This window comes from Lithobates pipiens, unplaced genomic scaffold (assembly GCF_037356315.1).
Source record: "Lithobates pipiens isolate NorthernLeopardFrog02 unplaced genomic scaffold, aLitPip1_a1.2 Scaffold_191, whole genome shotgun sequence".
Taxonomy (NCBI): Eukaryota; Metazoa; Chordata; class Amphibia; order Anura; family Ranidae; genus Lithobates; species Lithobates pipiens.
In genome coordinates this window covers 59340-71445 of record NW_027507766.1, presented here as the reverse complement: position 1 = coordinate 71445, position 12106 = coordinate 59340, and the positions used below count along the sequence as shown (strand labels likewise).

Sequence of the window (12106 nt, the reverse complement as noted above, 5' to 3'; positions counted from 1 at the left end):
TATATATCTGCCCTGCAGGTCTGTCTGCAAAGAAACCAAGGAAAACTGTGCCGTTTTAGATATCAATGCAGACACCCCGCGAGAAAAGGACGTATGGGTGGCGTGGTAGGCCCATCCAATCCACGGGCGATGCAAAGCTATTTGCAATCTCCCAGTTACATGCGTCTCTACCAGGACTGTGATATCCGCTCTATAAGTTTTGAGACACCCAAACACTGCCGCCCTCTTAATTTTATCCCGAATCCCCCTGACATTCCACGTCAGCAACTTCAGGGTACCCATGGCGTGGTCTCAGCCAATATCACAAGGAGGAAAATAGTATCCAAACCACCCGTCAAAGCAGTATCCATTCCCATATTCATCAGAGTATACATGAAAAAGAGACATTTGTCTGTTCCATAACCAAATAAAGCTTGTGCCATAAACTAAGCATAAAACATAACATACTATAACATAATAACTACAACCCATCCCCACCCTCCCTGCTCTCAGCCACCCCAACTTGACTGGAGCTCCCTTCCCAGAACAAACCATAGAACACTAAGCAATGTCAATAACAATAAGCCACGGGGGTGGACTTTGCCAGATATGGACCCAGTGACAAGACCAAGTCTTCTCCCGTCATAACCCGGCTTGTAGGCCAGAGCCGGACCATGCGTCACATTGGTGCGATGCCCAGTTCAGCAGCGGGACATAACAGTCCAGTAAAGGGCATGTATCAGGAGAAAGTCAAAGTTCTGCAGTCCCATGCAGCAAGTCCAGATGACCCGCGTCCCCCCCACCCCCCCAGGGAAAGGGCCCAATAGAGCCCGCCAAGCGGGTCCCCCAAACTAAGAGGGAGGGGGAAGGGGTATTGTGTAACGAACCAGGGGGATGCCCCCAGAGCGTGGCCATAGGCAGCAGTACATGTTCAGTCAACAAGAGCAACGGCCATCCATCTTAGAGAGGGGGAACAGAAGCATCAATTCAGGGACTGAGGATAATGAACCACGCATAGGCAGTCCAACAGCGATCTGCTTGCACACGGGCAAATAGAAAGGGGGGAGCAGATAGAGTACTCACAAATCTTCCAACGATTTTAGTCTTGAGGTGGCCGATTTCGAGACGCGTCTCTCTGGTCCAACCAGGAAACCGCCATCTCAGGATCTTCAAAAAAGTAGGCCCTATCTTCCCCCACTACGCGGAGTCTGGCCGGGTACAACATGGCGTACTTGAGGTGATGTGCCCTGAAGCGCCTCTTGACTTCCACGAATCGGGAACGACGTTTTTGAACTTCTGCGGAGAAGTCGGGAAACACTGAGATATGTCCGTTCTGAAACGGGATGTTGCCTTTTTCACGAGTAAGGCGAAGGATGGCATCCCTATCCCGGTAATTTAGCAGCTTAGCAATGCACGTGCGAGGAGGTGCCCCCTCCGGCGGCGGGCAGGCAGGCATTCTGTGGGCCCTTTCAATAATAAATTAGGTAGAAAACGCCTCCCTACCGTAGGCCTTAATCAGGAGAGACTCCAAAAATGTCGCCGGCTCAGCCCCCTCGGAGCCCTCCGGCAGGCCGATAAAGCGGAGGTTAGATCTGCGGGCCCCATTCTCAAGGTCGTCCTGTTTCTGGGCCAGCTGCTGGAGATGCCTTTGCACATCCTCCTGGGCATGCTGCAGAGGGAACAGGACATCTTCGGCCTGACTGATCTGGGTTTCAGTTTCCTTCACTCTGTCACGCAGTTTAGCCATGTCCTGTCGGATAAGTGAGACATCCACCTTAACCTCCTCAAGCTTAGTTGTCAGTGTGGTCTGGCAGGTAGAAATCGCCTCAAGCACCTTCACCGTGTCTGAGGTAGCAGGTTCTGCAGCCGGAGTGGACTGTCCGCCATGTTGGCCCTCATGGTCCCGCTGGAACCTTTTCAAGAGATGCCGCCGCTGCAGACTGCTTCTTCGTCTGAGACATCGTCCCAATGTATGCACGAGAAAGTAGCGGGTATTACACCGGTAAGATCGTAGGTAAAATAGTCAGTGGGCACCCAGGATCACTACAGGAGATCGCGGTAGGAGCGGAGCTCAGGTCACAAGCGTCCTACTCCATTGCTGTCCAGGCCACGCCCCCCCCCCCACATGTCGCTTCTTAGCGGAATTCGGGAGTGAGCTTAGAAAGTTTGTTTTGATTCCAGTCCAATACACGCCCCAGATGGGAGGCCAGGTAGTAGCGTCGCAAGTCAGGGAGAACCAACCCTCCCTGTTGTTTAGACAATGTCAGCTGTGACCGCTTAAGTCTGGGATTTTTGTGGGCCCAGTTAAATTGAGTGAGCAAGGATTGAGCTTGCTTAAAAAAATGGGACTGGAATCTGGATCGGGAGAGCTTGGAAAAGATAAGTAAATTTAGGGAGTATGTTCATTTTAATGAGATTGCATCTCCTGAACCAGGAATGGAGACCAGAATGCCACCCGTGAAGTTCAACATAAACGTACGCGTGATGTCCGGTGGAATGTAAGTACCTAAGTACTTAAGGGCTGTATGGGTCCATTTAAATCGAAAATTGGACTGCAAGTCTATTAACGTTTGCGGGGGGACTGTAACCCCCCATGGCCTTTGATTTCAAGAAGTATCCCGTATATCTGGAATTCCCGAAGGAGATTTGGCAAGGAAACTCTGGGATTCGTCAGCGAGAACAGCATGTCATCTGCGTAGGCAGATATCTTGCACTCAATAGTACCCATTTGGAGTCCCGTTATGTCTGAGTTTTGTCGAATTGTGGAGAGAAAGGGTTCCAATGACAGTGCGAATAATAGGGGCGACAGGGGGCAACCCTGTCTGGTCCCATTCCCGATGTCAAGGGGAGATGAGAGAACCCCATTCGCTTTGACTTGAGCTGAAGGGCGTGAGTATATCTTACTTATCCATGCCAGCATCCGTTCACTCAGACCTATATGGCGAAGGGCCGAGAACATTAATGTCCATTTGACCCGATCAAAAGCCTTCTCGGCATCAGTACTCATGAATAGACAAGGGGTCCCAAATGATTTTGCTTTATGGATCAGGGTAAGCATCTTAATGGTGTTGTCCCTATCTTCCCTGGTGGGAATAAAACCTAACTGGTCAATATGTATAAGGGACTGCAAGTGATGTGCCAATCACGTGGCGAGGATTTTAGAGAATAGTTTTAGGACCGAATTTAGGAGGGAAATGGGTCTGTAGCTCCCACATAGGCCCGGGTCTTTGCCCTCCTTAGGTATCAACGAGATGTGGGCTCTAAGGGTATCCTCAGGAAAATCCCCATTTGAGCTCAGAGTATTAAATAAATTCACCAAGCGTGGGCCGAGAATAGGGAGGAAGGTTTTAAAGTATTGTGCGGTATATCCGTCAGGGCCCGGAGCCTTACCCACCTTCGGAGGTCCCACGGCTGTCTGGACTTCTTCCAGTGTGATCGGGTCCTCCAAGTACTCCCGTGATTCTTTTTTTTTCAAGGGCAGCAACAGTATATCGTCAGTTACCATGGCATAGACCAATACACCCACCTCTTCTATTATTAAAGAGGGAATATAGTGGACAGAAATAGAGGGGGAGTAAAGAAAAAGGAAAATAAACAGAAAGAGAGAGAAAAAAAAAGAAAGAAGGGGGGGGGGGAGGAGGGGATGGGGGGGGGGGGGGCAGACCACCCTCAGACAATCAATTGCAAAAGTACAGTAGACATAGTAAGAACAAGAATTATGAACACATCACACTGGTTGAGACATTATGGCTGCATAACTAGAGGAATATTTAAATGCAACCCAACAGGCCCAGATCTTCGTTGCCAACTCAGATTTACCCCGGAGGGACTCCCGTGATTCTGATGAGAGGGTTGGTAGACCAGAACCGGTTACATATCTGTCTATATTGTCCTGTCCAGACCCTGAATCGGGCAGGTTGTAGAGATCAGAGTAAGGCCGCGTACACACGCGGGGACTGTTCGCCCAACTTTGTCCGTCAAACAGTTTCAGCAAACAGTCCGCTCAAAATTAGCATGGACGGACATGGCCACACACGACGAACGAACAGTTTGCTGAAACCGTGCGCGATGACGTGAACGGCACGTACGATGGGACGAAAAATACGACGTCCTATACACTGCATTATAACTTTCGGCGTGTAAATCCTTTCTGAGCATGCGCGGAACTTAGTTTGACGAACAAGCCTACACACGAGGGGACTGTTCGCTGAAACAAAGTTTCAGCGGACAGTTTTTCGTAATTTCCGAAAAACCTTGTTCAGCGGACTGTTCGCTGAAACTGTCCGCTGAAAGCCCACACACGGGCGGACTGTCCGCCGAAACACTGTTCAGCGGACAAAGTTGGCCGACAGTCCCCGCGTGTGTACGCGGCCTAACATTTTTCAAAGACTTCGGCTATTTGGGTTGGGGTAGAGGCCCTCTGGCCATTCTCATCTATCAACTGTGGTATGTAAGAGCCAGATTTCAACTCCTTTACCGACCTGGCTAAGATTTTTCCGCATTTGTCCCCTGACTCCTACGTCAGTTTACGACAAAACTGGAGTGCCGCTTTCGCTTTATAATGGAGTAGGTCAGCAATATGGGTACGGAGTGTCCCCAATTCAATCTTTAAGGTCCGTGAGGGGGCATGTTTATGTTTCGCTTCCACAGAGGCAAGTTCACGAAACAGATTAGCAAGCTGTTCCTTCCGTGTTCGTTTGATGCGCGCCCCGTGCCTGATAAGTACCCTGCGGAGTACTGACTTGTGAGCCTCCCAAATTATCCCCGGGTCACAGTCCTGCGTTTAGTTTTCTTGGAAATAAAGGTCCAATTCCCTGGTTACATCTGCTAAAACTTCCGGTATCTGGAGGAGGCTCTCATTAAGGTGCCAGAATAGAGACCTAGGTGAGGGGTTCCTAGAGAGGGTGTAGGTAAGGGCTACAGGAGCGTGGTCGGACCAAGTAATATGGCCAATGGAGGAAGAGCTCACCAAGTGCAGTTGGTCATGTGGAATCAAGAAGAAGTCTATCCTCAAGTATGATTTGTGAGGGGAAGAGCAAAAAGAGTAGTCCCTTTCCCCAGAGTGTTGCAGACGCCAGACATCAACTAATTGGTCATTCAGTAAACACTTAGTAATCCGCTTTCTAGAGGAAATGAGGAGCGAGGAGCAAGAGGCAGAAGTGTCAACCGATGGCGAAAGGGGACATTAAAGTCCCCACCTAATATCAACTGGCCCTCCCGAAAGTCACATAATCTGTGCAGGGTAGTTCTGAGGAACGTGTCTTGGTAATCATTGGGAGCGTACACAGTGACAAATGTAAAAAGGCGCTCTCCAATGTGGCCCCTAAGAAAAAGATATCGGCCCCCAGGGTCCACCAGAGAATCCTGGAGAACCCAGGGGAGCCTGCTAGAGATCAGAATGGAGACTCCCTTGGTCTTAGAGGAGGGGTTAGTAGAGTGGTAGACCTTAGGGAAGGATCTCGACCATAGAAAGGGGAGGCTAGTATTTTTAAAATGTGTTTCTTGTATAAAGGCCACATCAGTACAGGAAGTCTTCAGTTCTCATAGGAGGATCCACCATTTTTCAGGGGATTTCAGTCCCTTAACGTTTAGAGAGGTGACCTTGACTGAGTCTGCCATCGCTCCTCGGGGAGGGGGAGGGGGACGTCAGAGAAAAGCAAAGAAAGTTGAACCAAGGTAGGTTTTGGGTAGGTAATGCATGGCGGGAACTAAGGGGGAGAAAGGAAGGGCAAATGGAAGGAAAGGTAAAGGGAAAAAGAAGCCGGGCACCTCAACCCCAGGGGGAGAGGGAAATTAAGGGTTGTCCGCACTCAACAGTACAGGAAGGGTATACTAAAACAGCACAATTATGCTATAGCGCTTACCAGATGTACACTGGGTTTAAAGCGCTGTCCTACTTGGGTTGGTGGGTAGACAGGTCGGAGAGGGAGCCCCCGAATCCTAGTCCCCCCAGTCCCGGCAGTGGTAAATGTCACGTCTGATACCGGTATGCAAATAAAAGACAATCAGTAACATCATATAACCAAAAAACAATAGTATAACCAAAACAGAGGTAGAGCATATAACTGTCAGCACTGAGGGGTCTCCTCGGCTCGCCCTAAACGTAGGCATGCACGAGGGAGCCCGTCACAACAGAAAAGGCATCACAGAATGGGATCCACCACCCCCCGTCCCATACACCTAAAGTACATGCAGTCCCCGAACAAATGCATTTCTCCCTTTGGCAGATTGTCCTCTCCTTACCCCCTCTCCCCCATCCACGCCCCGGGGGAAAAGGGGCAGGGAAAGGGGGAGTGGAAGGGGGAAAGGGGGAGGGAAAGGAGGGAAGGGAAGGGTGGGAAGGGGGGAAGGGAGGGGGGAAACAGGGGAGAGGGGACAAACATGCGGAAATGTCAAGTCCTTTAGCACACTCCCACCAGCAAACACCCAGACCCTGTCAAAGGCCTTCTCCGTGTCCGTTGACAACATAAGCAAGGGCCTTCCCTGTACATGCGCCGCATGGATTAAATTGAGGACTCGGGCCGTATTGTCTCTAGCTTCCGACTTATTTTTATTGTTTTTTGCTTGTTTCCCAAGGTGACCATCTTGCCGTTTGTCAAGAGGGTTGAAAGTGCCTGAAGAGATTGCCTACGGGCACATCACCCTGAAAGCACCCGATCTCGTTTGATGTTGGAGGCTAAGAAGAGTCGGGCCTTGTTAGTACCTGGATGGGAGACCGCCTGGGAATACCAGGTGTCGTAGACTTCTTTTTATGTTGTTGGCGTTGACCTGTTTTTTTTCGCTTGTTTCCCAAAGTGACCATCTTGGTGTTTGTCAAGAGGGTTGAGAGTGCCTGAAGAGATTGCCTATGGCCACATCACTCTGAAAGCACCCAATCTCGTCTGATCTTGGAGGCTAAGAAGAGTCGGGCCTGGTTAGTACCTGGATGGGAGACCACCTGGGAATACCAGTTATTGTAGGCTTCTTTTTATGTTGTTGGCGTTGATTCGTTTTTTTTTTTGCTTGTTTCCCAAGGTGACCATCTTGGCATTTGTCAAGAGGGTTGAGAGTGCCCAAAGAGATCGCTTACAGCAGCATCACCCTGAAAGAGCCCTATCTCTTCTCTTCTCTGAGGCTAAGAAGGGTTGGGCCTAGTTAGTACCTGGATGGGAGATGGCGTTGGAATACCAGGTGCCGTATTCTTCTTTTTATGTTGTTGACATTGACCTGTTTTTTTTTGCTTGTATCTCAAGGTGACTATCTTGGCTTTTTTCAAGAGGGTTGAGAATGCCCAAAGAGATTGCCTATGGGCACATAACCCTGAAAGCGCCCGATCACCTCTGATCTCAGAAGCTAAACAGGGTTGGGCCTTGCTAGTACCTGGATTGGAGACCACCTGGGAATACTAGGTGCTGTAGGCTTCCTTTTATATTGTTGGCCTTGACCTGTTTTTTTTTCACTTGTTTCCCAAGGTGACCATCTTGGCGTTTGTCAAGAGGGTTGAAAGTGCCTGAAGAGATTGCCTATGGGCACATCACCCTGAAAGCACCCGATCTCGTTTGATGTTGGAGGCTAAGAAGAGTCGGGCCTTGTTAGTACCTGGATGGGAGACCGCCTGGGAATACCAGGTGTCGTAGACTTCTTTTTATGTTGTTGGCGTTGACCTGTTTTTTTTCCGCTTGTTTCCCAAAGTGACCATCTTGGTGTTTGTCAAGAGGGTTGAGAGTGCCTGAAGAGATTGCCTATGGCCACATCACTCTGAAAGCACCCAATCTCATCTGATCTTGGAGGCTAAGAAGAGTCGGGCCTGGTTTGTACCTGGATGGGAGACCACCAGGGAATACCAGTTATTGTAGGCTTCTTTTTATGTTGTTGGCGTTGATTTGTTTTTTTTTTTTTGCTTGTTTCCCAAGGTGACCATCTTGGCATTTGTCAAGAGGGTTGAGAGTGCCCAAAGAGATCGCTTACAGCAGCATCACCCTGAAAAAGCCCTATCTCTTCTCTTCTCTGAGGCTAAGAAGGGTTGGGCCTAGTTAGTACCTGGATGGGAGATGGCGTTGGAATACTAGGTGCCGTATTCTTCTTTTTATGTTGTTGACATTGACCTGTTTTTTTTCGCTTGTATCTCAAGGTGACTATCTTGGCATTTGTCAAGAGGGTTGAGAATGCCCAAAGAGATTGCCTATGGGCACATAACCCTGAAAGCGCCCGATCTCCTCTGATCTCAGAAGCTAAACAGGGTTGGGCCTTGCTAGTACCTGGATTGGAGACCACCTGGGAATACTAGGTGCTGTAGGCTTCTTTTTATGTTGTTGGCCTTGACCTGTTTGTTTTTCACTTGTTTCCCAAGGTGACCATCTTGGCGTTTGTCAGGAGGGTTGAGAGTGCCCAAAGAGATCACCTATGACCCCATCACCCTGAAAGCGCCCAATCTCGTTTGATCTCGGATGCTAAACAGTGTCAGGCCTGGTTAGTACCTGGATGGGAGACCGCCTGGGAATACCAGGTGCCATAGGCTTCTTTTTTTTTTTTTTTTTTATTTAGTAGTATGCGACATACAATGCAAAGGCAACTTCACAGAATGTGTGATACAAATAGTTACAAACAAACGATCATATTGCATGGATATCAGAGCCAATGGTAAGAAGTCAGAGGAGAATAGCACGTGTACAGCTTTGCGGTCATATCAAGATGAGATTAAAGCTCCATCTCGTTGGGATCCTCTACCTCTTAAAATATTATTGATACTAGCCCACCTACCCTCGAAGAGTTTAGATATCCATAGATAGGGGAAGAGTATTGTGCAGTAGTCAAATGGGGTCGGAACATACCATTTTCTTTTCCCTTTTTTGAGTTAAGAAGGGAAATAGCAGAACTGAAAGGAGGGAGAAGGGGAAAGAGAAGATTGGGGAAGGAAATGGCAGAAAAGGAAAAGAAGGGGTAAGGGGGTGTCGTGGGTAGAGTGGATAGGGTGGGGTCCCCTCCCAGGGAGCAAGAGACGCCCTCGGCTCACCAGCTCATCAGCTGTCCAACGTTTGGAACAGCGATCTCCAATGATCACCATGAGCTTACTATGTCTCGCGGAGGTATTCTTCCGAAAAGCGAAACTGGGTCCAGTAGAACCATCTGTTCCCATGCTCCTCCGTTTTATCCCTCATTGTGGCAGTCAGGTCTTCCATTCATTCAATATCATTTACCCTTGCGAACCACTGGGTCACCATTGGAGCAGATTGCTCTTTCCACTGACTTGGGATGCAGGCCCTAGCTGCATTGAGGAGATGTTTAAGTAAGGACTTATGATAACGCTTTCTCGACATAGGAGTTAGATTGAGAAGAACTGCTGCGGGATCATTGGCTAAGGAAATGTCTGTGAACTTGTGGATGAGTCTCAGGACAGGCTGCCAGAATGTTTGTAATTTAGGGCATTCCCAGAAAATGTGGAGAATGGTGCCAGCCTGTTGCCCACAGCGACAGCAGTGGTCAGATTGACCGGGGAATATTTTGGCCAACACCACCGGTGTACGATACCAGCGTGTGATCAGCTTATATGAGATCTCCTGATATTTACTGCAGAGTGACGACTTATGGGCGAAAAAGAGTTTTCTGTCCTTCTGTGGTTTGGAGAATGTAATTTGTAAGTCCCTTTTCCATTTAGCTAGGAAGGGTGGATCCGTGGAGGATTGTGCGTCTGTCAGGATTTGGTAGGACCTAGAGAGGGAACCACGAATTGGGCCATCATCCAGGCAAAGTTCCTTGAAGGGGTGGACTTGTCTAGAGAAGAAAGAATGGTTAGGTAGTGATCCGAGGAAATGGATTAGCTGTCTAGCTCTCCAGCTATCCAATGCAACAGGTACTTGCTCTAGCAGTATGGTCCCCATGGGAATCAAGCCCGTGGGTCCAAGAAATAGGGCTGCTCTCAGAAGCCCTTTCGGGGCTTGCCTGGTAAAGGCCTGGTCAGACAGGCCCGGAGGGAATCTAGGATGTCCAATAATTGGGGTCATAGGAGAAGGGAAGTTAGTCAGGTGGGAAAGGTGAAAAAAACTATCCATCTCGGCGAGCGAGGGGACAATTAACGGGTGAGTAGTCACACAGGGCTCCAATGGCCTCCCCGCCCAAGGTAGACCAGCCAGTGGAACCCGCGCCATCTCCTGCTCTAGCTTGACCCATAGCTTCAGTTCCCTATGCCGGTGTCTTATCACATATGGTCCCCCATCGCATAGTGTCCGCTGTGTACTGCTCATGCGCAGTACACAGCAACACAGATTCCGAAAATTGCCGAGCATGAACGGCGCCTGCGCACTGAGTCCAGGTTCTATCCCCACTATCCAAGTGGACATAGAGTAAGAATATAAAAGAGCCGAGCGCAGCGAGGCCGAGCCCGAAGCGTGGCGAGCGAAGTTCACCTGCGAGGGGCCCTCTAATTTTCACAACCCTTTGTCCGCTTGGATGGTGGGGCTACCACCTCCACTCACCGCGCAAGCGCCGTCCAGCTTCGGAGATTTTCCGAAGCTTCGTCTGCTCCGTACTGCGCATGCGCAGTACGGCGCGGACACTATATCATGGCCGGACAGTATATGGCAGAACACCAGCACCAGTCAACCACCGGTGTCATGTGCGTCGCTGTGTAATATAGAGCAGGGTCCGGGAAGCCAAAACCTCCCCGCAATTTCGGTCGCAATAGCATTGCCCTACCAATACGTCAGAGGAACTTGATAAAGATTGAGCGAACCGCATGAAAGAAAGTCTGGGGTATTTTGATAGGTAAGGCTTGTAGTAGATACAGAAGTCGTGGCATCGCGTTCATCTTCAACACATTACAGCGTCCGAACCATGACAGAGCTAGTGGGTCCCAACTTTTTTTTTTTTTCAAATAACTTTTTATTAGTATAAAGTGAAACATTACACGTCAGACACTTCAGTACAGCATTGGGGGAGCGAAAGAAAGAGAAAAGAAAAATTACAGGGGAGAACATACCATAAGAGCATATTGGCCTACATAATATAGCCACCTGGAGCAGGTACAAGCCCGGCCAGGTAGAGCTATTCACAGACAGCATGTTCTGCAACACATGTAAGTCAGGGATAAAGTCCAACCAATAATAAACCAGTCCTCAAAACTCAACAGCCAGTCAAGAGTGGCAATCCGAGGATACAGGTGTCGACTAATAGTGTAAGATACTTGTAGTACACATTAACCCAATCAAACACCCCCCCCCTCGGGGGGGTTTGGAAGAAAGATATAAATAAGAGAAAGGAAGAAGGGAAAAAGAGAAAAAAGAGAAGAAAGGGATACCAAAGGGTAGAAAGAAAGGTAGAGAGGAAAAGGAGGGAGTAGGGGTGGGTAGTCATCCGAAAACTTCCGCTTGCCTGTCAGGGTCGATCGCCCTTAAGATTCCAGGGATTCCAGACTACATCATGCGCTTCCAGCCGGTCCTGTATCCTGGCGGTCATCCTCTCCATAAGCTCCACGTCTCTAATGCGAGCGTATAATGCGTCCGGGGTAGGGGGGGGTGCGTTTTTTTCCAATGGAGTGCAACAAGACACCTCGCTGCGGTCAAGATATGGCGGGATAATTTCTGTAGGGATTTGGACAGTTTGGGGAAAGGGACTCCCAGTAAAAAGTGCTTTGGGTTCAGGTCCAGGGATTGGTCCAGGACACAGGCCAAGAGCGTACGGACTTCCGTCCAGAAAGGGACTATACGAGGGCATTGCCAGTATATATGCAAGAGGGTGCCCTTATGCCCCACACAGCGCCAGCACCGGTCTGTTGTAGAAGGATAAATAGCGTGCAGGACATCCGGGGTCATGTACCAGAAGAACAATATTTTGTATGCATTCTCCCGGTAGAGCGTACACATGGAGCTCTTAGATGCCTGTGACCAAATCACCCGCCATTGCTCCTCCGTGAACACTTCACCCAGAGCCTCCTCCCATTTAAGCATATATGCATGTTTGCCGTTAAGACCCATAGGAAAGGCGTTAATTATTTTATAAATATCCGAGATCATCCCCCTCTGTGCCGTACCTGCTGAGACAACTATTTCAAACAAGGTAGGCAGGGAGAAACGGAGGTCTGATGAGATGGTCTGGGCAAAGTGACGGATTTGTAAGTAACTATAGAAGCTCTGCCGGGGGAGGTCAAACCGGG

General features: G+C 49.2%; 7 pseudogenes; all 7 read left to right on the top strand.

The window, feature by feature from the left end:
• The first annotated feature begins 6604 nt into the window (after positions 1-6604).
• Positions 6605-6723, top strand: LOC144000183 (5S ribosomal RNA; annotated as a pseudogene).
• A 99-nt stretch (positions 6724-6822) lies between these two features.
• Positions 6823-6941, top strand: LOC144000214 (5S ribosomal RNA; annotated as a pseudogene).
• Positions 6942-7260: 319 nt separating this feature from the next.
• On the top strand, positions 7261-7379 carry LOC144000244 (5S ribosomal RNA; annotated as a pseudogene).
• Positions 7380-7479: 100 nt separating this feature from the next.
• On the top strand, positions 7480-7598 carry LOC144000187 (5S ribosomal RNA; annotated as a pseudogene).
• Positions 7599-7698: 100 nt separating this feature from the next.
• LOC144000212 (5S ribosomal RNA) lies at positions 7699-7817 on the top strand (annotated as a pseudogene).
• Positions 7818-8138: 321 nt separating this feature from the next.
• On the top strand, positions 8139-8257 carry LOC144000227 (5S ribosomal RNA; annotated as a pseudogene).
• Positions 8258-8357: 100 nt separating this feature from the next.
• LOC144000234 (5S ribosomal RNA) lies at positions 8358-8476 on the top strand (annotated as a pseudogene).
• Positions 8477-12106: the final 3630 nt, after the last annotated feature.